This window comes from Felis catus, chromosome X, assembly GCF_018350175.1.
Source record: "Felis catus isolate Fca126 chromosome X, F.catus_Fca126_mat1.0, whole genome shotgun sequence".
NCBI lineage: Eukaryota > Metazoa > Chordata > Mammalia > Carnivora > Felidae > Felis > Felis catus.
This window is the reverse complement of record NC_058386.1, coordinates 81,221,825-81,234,242: the sequence shown is the minus strand read 5'-3', so window position 1 is coordinate 81,234,242 and position 12,418 is coordinate 81,221,825. Positions and strand designations below refer to the sequence as shown.

Below are 12,418 nucleotides of genomic sequence, written 5' to 3'. Positions count from 1 at the left end.
TCATAGTGGAAACAAGACTTTAATGAAACAATTATACATGTATACAAATCGAAAAAAATATCATGAAAGAAAAGAACATTATTAATATATTAAAACAAGTGGCAGAATCTGGGGATCAAAGATGACTTCCTTGAGGGGGGAAAGGGAGTGAAATTTTGAACTGAGATGAAAGAAAGCAGGTGTTAACTAGGAAAAGAGGGGAGCAGAAAATAAGAATGTTCAAATTCGCCACATTCATGATAACCACTGTGATAACCCATATACCTAAATCCTAGGATAAATCATGTGAAAATCACTTAACTTTTCAATTGACTCTCCAGGTTTTGTTGTTGTTTTATATGTACAAATAACAACAATATAGATAGATGATAGATGATAGATAGATAGATAGATAGATAGATGATAGGTAGAAGATAGGTAAATAGATAATAAGTAGGTAGATACATTATATGTGAGTGTATGTACACATATATATTTTTTAAAATAATTTTGTATCATAAAATGCAAATTATTTCTTCACCTAATATATCATGTACATTATTTTATCAGATACAATAATATTCTACAGTGTGGATTTACCAAAATTTTACCAATCTATTACTGATTCACATTTGGCCTTTTACCAATATTTGCCTATTATAAAAATGCTGAAGTGGAGACCTTCGTACACATATATTTTGATAATTGTGGCATTATTTCCTTATGATAAATTCCTAGAAGTGAAATCATTGGGTCAAAGTGGATGTTCATTTTAAATCATATCCATGTTGCCAACTTTCACCTTTTAAATTGTGGTATATATATTCCATGTTCTGTTCCAAAAATTTTGAAATTCATTAATTATAAGTGAGATTAAACATCTTCTCATAGGTTTGTTAACCATTTGTATCTCTCTTTCTATGAATTGTCTTTCCCCATTTTTCCATTTAGGTTATTCATCTTTTTCTTATTAGTACATAAGAACTTTCTGTAAATCAAGGAAATGAGCTCTTTGACAATCATAAGTTTTATAAATATATTCCCTGTTTATAATTTTATTTGAACTTCTGCAATATGGAATTTTTAAATCTTTATGATACAAAATTTATCAATTATTTCTTTACATTTTCTGGGTTGTGTGTCCTGCTTAGGAAGTCGTGTATTTTCTTCTAATTTTTTTGTGTATTTTTAGTACTTAAATTTTTGGTCCACATGGAATTTTTTTTGGTGCCATTGCCTTTGTTACCAGTAAAGCACCAGCAATTTTACCCACCATTACTTTTGAACCATTTGTATAAATGTTAACATGGTGAATAAAGCAAATAACATCTCAATGTTATCGCAAATATATTTTTTCCAACTTTACTGAACACATGGAATTATTTTTTCAAAATAGTAAACTGTCCAATGCAAATTATCTAATAATCTTTCTCTAGTTCACTGATTTAAAATGTCACCTTTATGGGGGAAAAAAAGAGAGAGAGAAAGGTGCAGACCATAAAATACTCTTGTTTTAATTTTAAATTTATTTTTTTATTTATTGAGAGAGAGAGAGAGAGAGAGAGAGAGAGAATCCAAAGTAGCCTCTGCATCATCACCATGGAGCTTGATGTGGGTCTCGAACCTAGGAATAGTGAGATCATGACCTGAGCCAAAACCAAGAGTCAGGTGTTTAAACCACCTGAGCCACCCAGACACCCCCAAACAGATTCTTAACTCTAGAGAACAAACTGTGGGTTGCTGGAGGGGACGTGGGCAGGGGGTGGGGGAGATGGACTAAATGTATAATGGGTATTGAAGAACACACTTGTGATGAGCACTGGGTGTTATATGTAAGTGATTAATCACCAAATTCTACTCCTGAAACTAATATTAACACTATATGCTAACTAGAAAATTAATAAAAACCTGAAAGAATAAATAAATAAATAAATAAATAAATAAGTAAAACGTCACCTTTATCATAAACTAACTATCCACATATATTTGATATATTTGATTCTCTATTATGTTTCTTGAATGTTATTTTTTTCTTTTTATGTACCAAACTTTTAATTATAGTATCTTTATAATATGTTTTAATATCGGGGAGGGTAAAGCCTCTCTAATCACTCCTTTTCATAATTTACCTGCCTATTCACATGTGTTTATTTAGACATAAAATGTATTATTTTGTTACATTCCCTTAAAATCCTGTCCTTATTTCAATTTGGTTACATTTAATTTATAAGTTAATTGAAGGATAACTGGCATCTTTAAAAGAATATCTTACCACCCACACAGGTCAGAATGACTATTATTAAAAAGACACAGGGTGCTGGGTGGCTGATACCCCACTATTGATTTTGTCTCATGTCATTACATCACTGTTTCATAAGATTGAGCCCCACATCAGGCTCACGCTGACAGAGCGAAACCTGTTTGGGATTCTCTCTCTCTCTCTTTCTCTCTTGGCCCTCTCCCCTTATGTCTCTCACTCGCTCTCTCTCTCTCAAAAGAAAGAAAGAAAAAAAGGAAGGAAGGAAGGAAGGAAGGAAGGAAGGAAGGAAGGAAGGAAGGAAGGAAAAAGAAATAAAAAGAAGAAAAGAAAGAAAGAAAGAAAGAAAGAAAGAAAGAAAGAAAGAAAGAAGAAAGAAAGAAAGAGAAAAGAGATGAGAGAACAACTGCTGGTGAAAATGTGGAGACAAATGGAACCCTTGTGCACTGTTGTGGGAATGTAAATTGGTACAGCCACTATGGAAAACAGCACGGAGGATACTCAAAAAATTAACAGTAGAAATACTATATGATCCAGCAATTCTATGTCTGGGTATTTCTTTGAAGAAAGTGAAATCACTCAGAGATATCTGCACCCCCATGTGCATTGCAGCATTATTCACAATAGCCAAGACATGAAAACAACCAAAGTATTTATCAATGGATGGCTAGATTAAAATACACATATGTATTTATATTGGTATATTTTATTCATTCATTAAGAAAAGGAAATCCTTCTGGGGCACCTGAGTGGCTCAGTAAGTTAAGCATCCAACTTCAGCTCAGGTCATGATCTCACAGTTCATGAGTTGGAGCCCTGCGTCAGGCTTTGTGCTGACAGCTCAGAGCCTGAAGCCTGCTTCAGATTCTGTGTCTCCCTCTCTCTCTGTCCCTCCCCCACTCATACTCTGTCTCTCTCAAAAATAAATAAAACATTTTTAAAAATTTTTAAAGGAAATCTTTCCATTTGCAATAACATGGATAAACTTGGAGAGCATTGTGCTAAGGGAAATAAGTCAAAGAAATACAAGTGCTGTATGATATCACTCATATGTGAAATCTAAAAAAGCCAAACTCATAGAAACTGAGAGTAGATTGGTGGTTTCCAGAGGCTGGGGAAAGGGAGAAATAAGTAGACATTGGCATAAACTTCCAGTTTTAAGATCAGTAAGTTCTGGGGATCTAATGAACAGCATGGTGACTATAGTTAACAGTATTGTATTGTATACTTGGCAGTTGCTAAGACAGTAGATCTTAAATGTTCTCACAACTACAACAAAAAAGGTGTAATTATATGGTATGATGGATGTATTAACTAACCATATTGTGATATTCATTTTGCAATATATATGTGTATCAAATCATCACATTGTACACCTTAAATTTAGATAACATGTCAATTATATCTCAATAAAGCTAGGAGGAAAAGAATATCTTTCTACACCAGAACCCAGTTTTGCTAGTTGTCTTCATTAATTTTCCTTAGCAGCATTTCCAAATTAAAAAAAAAAAACTCCTAGAACATTACTTGGCACACTATAGGTTATCAATAAATACTTTTTAAATTAAATACACTTTGTTAAGTGTATTCTTAAGTACTTTACTTTTTACCATGGCTATTGTAAGTTGAATCTTTTCTTTATCTTACATTTTCTATTTATTCTTTTTATATATGAAAGTCGTTAGATTTTGCAGTTAATTTTATAACCAGCCTCTTTATGGAATTCCTAGTTTAAAATAATTTTTCACTGATTGATTCTCTTAGATTTGTTTCATTTGCAGTAATGATCATCTTGTCTCCTCCTTTCCAATATTAATATTGTATTCCCTTCTCCGATAATTGCATTAAGTAGTACTTCCAGAACAATGTTAAATAATTGTGGAAAAATTGACATCCTTGTCTTTTTCCTGATTTTTATGGGAATGCTTTTGGTGTTTGTCCTTCAAGCATGAGGGACTTCTTGGTGAGAGCTAGGGCCATGGAAGAGGGATCTTCTGTAGGAGCTGAAGTTTTGGCCTATCACTGCCAGTATACTTACTGGCAGTCACTGCCAATAAAACACAGCCCAAGTCAGTGATGGAACAGAAAAAAAAAATTGTTTTCTCTCTTCCTCCAAAGTTCTGTAAGTGTATCCCATTGGCCAAATCCAAAGAAGAATGGTGCCTGGGGATTATAATCCATAAGAGTCAGCTTTCTGGGGCATAGAAAAGGACTAAGGAGCAGAAAATTGATTAGGAATTGAGGTAAAATAAAGGATAACCAACCCAATCCACCTTTAGCCACTCAGCATCCATTCTTGCCCTTTACTCCAATAAAGAAACTCTCATCTCCAACAAGGAGGCAGAGACAAAAAGACCCATGAGCCTATGTACTATCATGGAGTAATGTTAAGTCATACTCTCCACTTGAAACCTGATTATAACAACAATATCTGGTATTTTTCACACATAAGAGAAATGAAGGAAAAAAATAATTATCAATAAAGGTACACCTAGCTGCCACAGTTCCCTTCTGTAGCTGGTCATGAGGCCAAAGTCAATAATCCATTTCATATCTCCTTTAGTTTTCCACAGTTCTTTCCCTGATGTAGTGACCCTAACCTTCAATCCTATCTTTATTGGATTTTTGCATTTTCACATTGACCAAGACTATTGGGCAAATGAGTATTAAGAGGTGCCCTAATGACTATACCTGGACTCCAAGCATACTTCTCCTCCTGTTCTCATTGTATAGAAACAACTCTATTTCCCGTGGTAATGGTATTCAATCATTCCAGGCAGTGCAGTAACCCTTTTCTCTGCCTCTCAGTTCAATAGCATGAGGAGACCAAAATAGCCAGGGTGCAGTTTCAGCTTTCAATTTAATGGAACCATGGCTTTATTCCCTGTTGGAAACATTCATTCCCTATAAAATAGAACTTTCATATCTGCTGAGCCCAAGGCTTTGGAGATATATATATATATATATATATAGAGAGAGAGAGAGAGAGAGGCAGGGGGGCACTCCCTCCTCCACCCCTTCATTCCCAGATTTGTGTATCTTCACTAAATGAGGGAAATAACACCATATATTGGTCACTGGTTTTCTTTTTTTTTCTTTAAATCCAAGTTAGTTAACATATAGTGTAATAATGATTTCAGAAATAGAATCTAGTGATTCATCACTTACATATAACATCCAGTGCTCTTGTTGTTACATATAACAACAAGTGCCCTCCTTAATACCCATCACCCATTTAGTCCATTCCCCCACCCAACACCCCTCCAGCAATCTTCAGTTTGTTTTCCGCATTTAAGAGTCTCTTATGGTTTTCTCCATCTCTGTTTTTATCTTATTTTTCTTTCCCTTCCTCTATGTTCATCTGTTTTGTTTGTTAAATTCCACATATGAGTGAAATCATATGATTTTTGTCTTTATCTGACTGACTTATTTCACTTAGCATAATACACTCTAGTTCCATTCACATTACTGCAAATGGCAAGATTTCATTATTTTTGATCACCAGGTAATATTCCATATCTTCTTTATCCATTTGTCAGTCAATGGACATCTGGGCTATTTCCATAATTTGACAATTGTCATGGTCACTGGTTTTAAAGCAGCTGTTGTATTCTTGTAGTATAGCAGTCTCAATCTGGAACATCTGATCCTATAACTAAGCCTTCAGAAATTCATTTTCTTTTCTATCAGGCAAGCTGCTTCTGCATGATGGAGTAAGTAATACAGACCAGTGAATCTTTGTATATGACTCCATTATTGTACTTTGTCTACCATTAAATGAGTTTCTTAGTCAGAGACAATGTTGTATAGGATAACCTGATGATGATTAAGGCATTCTGGAAGTCCATGGATGGTGGCACTGACAGAATCACTGTAAGCAATGAAGGTGAATGTGCATCTGGAATATATATTTATTTCCATAGGGAAAAATTTATGTTCTCACCACGATGAAAGGTGTCCCATATAATAATCCTACCACCATGGAGCTGAATGGTACCCCCAAGAAATACTGTCTTATTGTATTGAATGCTTTATCATCATCTTATTTTGTTGCCAGTTTGGGCACTTTTGTTGCTAGTGTTAGTACAAAATCAACTTTGGTGAGTGGAAGTCCATGTTATTAAGCCCTTGCATTGCCTTCATAGCATTGATGCTAATCTAATACAGATAGCACAAAAAATAGAGAATATTATTACAATTCTATTTACTACAGTGCTATATTGAATTTACTAATATTTTACTTTGGATTTTTGCATTTATATTTATGATTTAGATTAACCTCTGGTTTACATTTTTACTTCTATTCCTCTTTGTGTTGGTATAAGTCTTATGAAGCCGTATAGAATTAATTCAGTAGATTTCCACCTTCTCTTATGCTCTAGAACACCTTAAATTATAAAAAAGAAAAAAAATTAGAGGGATGAGGGAAGATGGCGGCGTAGGAGGACGCTGGGCTCCCGCGCGTCCTGCAGATCACTTAGATTCCACCTACACCTGCCTAAATAACCCAGAAAACCGCCAGAGGATTAGCAGAACGGAATCGCCGGAGCCAAGCGCAGACGAGAGGCCCACGGAAGAGGGTAGGAAGGGCTGTGTGGCGGTGCGCGCTCCACGGACTGGCGGGAGGGAGCCGGGGCGGAGGAGCGGCTCGCCGGCCAAGCAGAGCCCCCGAGTCTGGCTTGCAAAAGCGGAGGGGCCTGACGGACTGTGTTCCGACAACAAGCGCGACTTAGCGTCTGGGAGGTCATAAGTTACCAGCTCTGCTCGGAAAGCGGGAAGGCTGGAGGACAAAGGGAGGGAGAGCTGCTGAGCCCCCTGACGAAAGAGCTCAGTTTGGTGGGGAACAAAGGCGCTCGCCAGCGCCATCTCCCCCGCCCATCCCCCAGCCAAAATCCCAAAGAGAACCAGTTCCTGCCAGGGAACTTGCTCGCTCTGCACAAATACCCAACTCTGTGCTTCTGCAGAGCCAAACCTCCGGCAGCGGATCTGACTCCCTCCCGCTGCCACAGGGCCCCTCCTGAAGTGGATCACCTAAGGAGAAGCGAGCTAAGCCTGCCCCTCCTGCCCCTGTGCACCTTGCCTACCCACCCCAGCTAATACGCCAGATCCCCAGCATCACAAGCCTGGCAGTGTGCAAGTAGCCCAGACCAGCCACGCCACCCCACAGTGAATCCCGCCCCTAGGAGAGGGGAAGAGAAGGCACACACCAGTCTGACTGTGGCCCCAGCGGTGGGCTGGGGGCAGACATCAGGTCAGACTGCGGCCCCGCCCACCAACTCCAGTTATACACCACAGCACAGGGGAAGTGCCCTGCAGGTCCTCACCATGCCAGGGACCATCCAAAATGACCAAGCGGAAGAATTTCCCTCAGAAGAATCTCCAGGAAATAACAACAGCTAACGAGCTGATCAAAAAGGATTTAAATAATATAACAGAAAGTGAATTTAGAATAATAGTCATAAAATTAATCACTGGGCTTGAAAACAGTATAGAGGACAGCAGAGAATCTCTTGCTACAGAGATCAAGGGACTAAGGAACAGTCACGAGGAGCTGAAAAACGCTTTAAATGAAATGGAAAACAAAATGGAAACCACCACAGCTCGGATTGAAGAGGCAGAGGAGAGAATAGGTGAACTAGAAGATAAAGTTATGGAAAAAGAGGAAGCTGAGAGAAAGAGAGATAAAAAAAATCCAGGAGTATGAGGGGAAAATTAGAGAACTAAGGGATACACTAAAAAGAAATAATATACACATAATTGGTATCCCAGAGGAGGAAGAGAGAGGGAAAGGTGCTGAAGGGGTACTTGAAGAAATAATAGCTGAGAACTTCCCTGAACTGGGGAAGGAAAAAGGCATTGAAATCCAAGAGGCACAGAGAACTTCCTTCCGACGTAACTTGAATCGATCTTCTGCACGACATATCATAGTGAAACTGGCAAAATACAAGGATAAAGAGAAAATTCTGAAAGCAGCAAGGGGTAAACGTGCCCTCACATATAAAGGGAGACCTATAAGACTCGTAACTGATCTCTCTTTTGAAACTTGGCAGGCCAGAAAGAATTGGCACGAGATTTTCAGTGTGCTAGACAGAAAAAATATGCAGCCGAAAATCCTTTATCCAGCAAGTCTGTCATTTAGAATAGAAGGAGAGATAAAGGTCTTCCCAAACAAACAAAAACTGAAGGAATTTGTCACCACTAAACCAGCCCTACAAGAGATCCTAAGGGGGATCCTGTGAGACAAAGTACCAGAGACATCACTACAAGCATAAAACATACAGACATCACAATGACTCTAAACCCATATCTTTCTATAATAACACTGAATGTAAATGGATTAAATGCGCCAACCAAAAGACATAGGGTATCAGAATAGATAACAAAAACAAGACCCATCTATTTGCTGTCTACAAGAGACTCATTTTAGACCTGAGGACACCTTCAGATTGAGAGTGAGGGGATGGAGAACTATTTATCATGCTACTGGAAGCCAAAAGAAAGCTGGAGTAGCCATACTTATATCAGACAAACTAGACTTTAAATTAAACGCTGTAACAAGAGATGAAGAAGAGCATTATATAATAATTACAGGGTCTATCCATCAGGAAGAGCTAACAACTATAAATATCTATGCGCCGAATACCGGAGCCCCCAAATATATAAAACAACTACTCATAAAAATAAGCAACCTTATTGATAAGAATGTGGTCATTGCAGGGGACTTTAACACCCCACTTACAGAAATGGATAGATGATCTAGACACACGGTCAATAAAGAAACAAGGGCCCTGAATGAGACATTGGATCAGATGGACTTGACAGATATATTTAGAACTCTACATCCCAAAGCAACAGAATATACTTTCTTCTCGAGTGCACATGGAACATTCTCCAAGATAGATCATATACTGGGTCACAAAACAGCCCTTCATAAGTTTACAAGAATTGAAATTATACCATGCATACTTTCAGACCACAATGCTATGAAGCTTGAAATCAACCACAGAAAAAAGTCTGGAAAACCTCCAAAAGCATGGAGGTTAAAGAACACCCTACTAACGAATGAGTGGGTCAACCAGGTAATTAGAGAAGAAATTAAAAAATATATGGAAGCAAATGAAAATGAAAAGACAACAATGCAAATGCTTTGGGATGCAGCGAAGGCAGTCCTGAGAGGAAAATACATTGCAATCCAGGCCTATTTCAAGAAACAAGAAAAATCCCAAATACAAAATCTAACAGCACACCTAAAGGAACTAGAAGCAGAACAGCAAAGGCAGCCTAAACCCAGCAGAAGAAGAGAAATAATAAAGATCAGAGCAGAAATAAACAATATAGAATCTAAAAAAACTGTAGAGCAGATCAACGAAACCAAGAGTTGGTTTTTTTGAAAAAATAAACAAAATTGACAAACCTCTAGCAAGGCTTCTCAAAAAGAAAAGGGAGATGACCCAAATAGATAAAATCATGAATGAAAATGGAATTATTACAACCAATCCCTCAGAGATACAAACAATTATTAGGGAATACTATGGAAAATTATATGCCAACAAATTGGACAACCTGGAAGAAATGGACAAATTCCTGAACACCCACACTCTTCCAAAACTCAATCAGGAGGAAATAGAAAGCTTGAACAGACCCATAACCAGCGAAGAAATTGAATCAGTTATCAAAAATCTCCCAACAAATAAGAGTCCAGGACCAGATGGCTTCCCAGGGGAGTTCTACCAGATGTTTAAAGCAGAGATAATACCTATCCTTCTCAAGCTATTCCAAGAAATAGAAAGGGAAGGAACTTCCAGACTCATTCTATGAAGCCAGTATTACTTTGATTCCTAAACCAGACAGAGACCCAGTAAAAAAAGAGAACTACAGGCCAATATCCCTGATGAATATGGATGCAAAAATTCTCAATAAGATACTAGCAAATCGAATTCAACGGCATATAAAAAGAATTATTCACCATGATCAAGTGGGATTCATTCCTGGGATGCAGGGCTGGTTCAACATTCGCAAATCAATCAACGTGATACATCACATTAACAAAAAAAAAAAAAGAGAAGAACCATATGATCCTGTCAATCGATGCAGAAAAGGCCTTTGACAAAATCCAGCACCCTTTCTTAATAAAAACCCTTGAGAAAGTCGGGATAGAAGGAACATACTTAAAGATCATAAAAGCCATTTATGAAAAGCCCACAGCTAACATCATCCTCAACGGGGAAAAACTGAGAGCTTTTTCCCTGAGATCAGGAACACGACAGGGATGCCCACTCTCACCGCTGTTGTTTAACATAGTGTTGGAAGTTCTAGCATCAGCAATCAGACAACAAAAGGAAATCAAAGGCATCAAAATTGGCAAAGATGAAGTCAAGCTTTCGCTTTTTGCAGATGACATGATATTATACATGGAAAATCCGACAGACTCCACCAAAAGTCTGCTAGAACTGATACATGAATTCAGCAAAGTTGCAGGATACAAAATCAATGTACAGAAATCAGTTGCATTCTTATACACTAACAATGAAGCAACAGAAAGACAAATAAAGAAACTGATCCCATTCACAATTGCACCAAGAAGCATAAAATACCTAGGAATAAATCTAACCAAAGATGTAAAGGATCTGTATGCTGCAAACTATAGAAAGCTTATGAAGGTAATTGAAGAAGATATAGAGAAATGGAAAAACATTCCCTGCTCATGGATTGGAAGAATAAATATTGTCAAAATGTCAATACTACCCAAAGCTATCTACACATTCAATGCAATCCCAATCAAAATTGCACCAGCATTCTTCTCGAAACTAGAACAAGCAATCCTAAAATTCATATGGAACCACAAAAGGCCCCGAATAGCCAAAGGAATTTTGAAGAAGAAGACCAAAGCAGGAGGCATCACAATCCCAGACTTTAGCCTCTACTACAAAGCTGTCATCATCAAGACAGCATGGTATTGGCACAAAAACAGACACATAGACCAATGGAATAGAATAGAAACCCCAGAACTAGACCCACAAACGTATGGCCAACTCATCTTTGACAAAGCAGGAAAGAACATCCAATGGAAAAAAGACAGCCTCTTTAACAAATGGTGCTGGGAGAACTGGGCAGCAACATGCAGAAGGTTGAAACTAGACCACTTTCTCACACCATTCACAAAAATAAACTCAAAATGGATAAAGGACCTGAATGTGAGACAGGAAACCATCAAAACCTTAGAGGAGAAAGCAGGAAAAGACATCTCTGACCTCAGCCGTAGCAATCTCTTACTCGACACATCCCCAAAGGCAAGGGAATTAAAAGCAAAAGTGAATTGCTGGGACCTTATGAAGATAAAAAGCTTCTGCACAGCAAAGGAAACAACCAACAGAACTAAAAGGCAACCAACGGAATGGGAAAAGATATTCGCAAATGACATATCGGACAAAGGGCTAGTATCCAAAATCTATAAAGAGCTCACCAAACTCCACACCCGAAAAACAAATAACCCAGTGAAGAAATGGGCAGAAAACATGAATAGACACTTCTCTAAAGAAGACATGCGGATGGCCAACAGGCACATGAAAAGATGTTCAGCATCGCTCCTTATCAGGGAAATACAAATCAAAACCACACTCAGGTATCACCTCACGCCAGTCAGAGTGGCCAAAATGAACAAATCAGGAGACTATAGATGCTGGAGAGGATGTGGAGACACGGGAACCCTCTTGCACTGTTGGTGGGAATGCAAATTGGTGCAGCCGCTCTGGAAAGCAGTGTGGAGGTTCCTCAGAAAATTAAAAATAGACCTACCCTATGACCCAGCAATAGCACTGCTAGGAATTTATCCAAGGGATACAGGAGTGCTGATGCATAGGGCCACTTGTACCCCAATGTTCATAGCAGCACTCTCAACAATAGCCAAATTATGGAAAGAGCCTAAATGTCCATCAACTGATGAATGGATAAAGAAATTGTGGTTTACATACACAATGGAATACTACTTGGCAATGAGAAAGAATGAAAGATGGCCTTTTGTAGCAACGTGGATGGAACTGGAGAGTGTGATGCTAAGTGAAATAAGCATACAGAGAAAGACAGATACCATATGGTTTCACTCTTATGTGGATCCTGAGAAACTTAACAGGAACCCATGGGGGAGGGGGAGGAAAAAAGAAAAAAAAAAAAGAGGTTAGAGTG

At 38.0% G+C, this 12,418-nt stretch overlaps 1 protein-coding gene across 3 annotated transcripts in view; it reads right to left on the bottom strand.

Annotated features, from left to right (window-relative positions):
* ARMCX4 (armadillo repeat containing X-linked 4) overlaps positions 1-12,418 on the bottom strand; it is a 36,715-nt gene continuing 24,297 nt past the window's right edge. Inside the window, exon 6 of one of the 3 annotated variants that reach the window (XR_002152670.2) lies at positions 1-1,603. The gene's annotated coding sequence lies outside the window, so the exon portion shown is untranslated. Of the gene's footprint in view, positions 1,604-5,700; positions 6,624-6,958; positions 7,017-12,418 lie in introns of those variants that run through there. The other 2 variants (XR_002152665.2, XR_891378.3) reach the window with 2 other exon arrangements.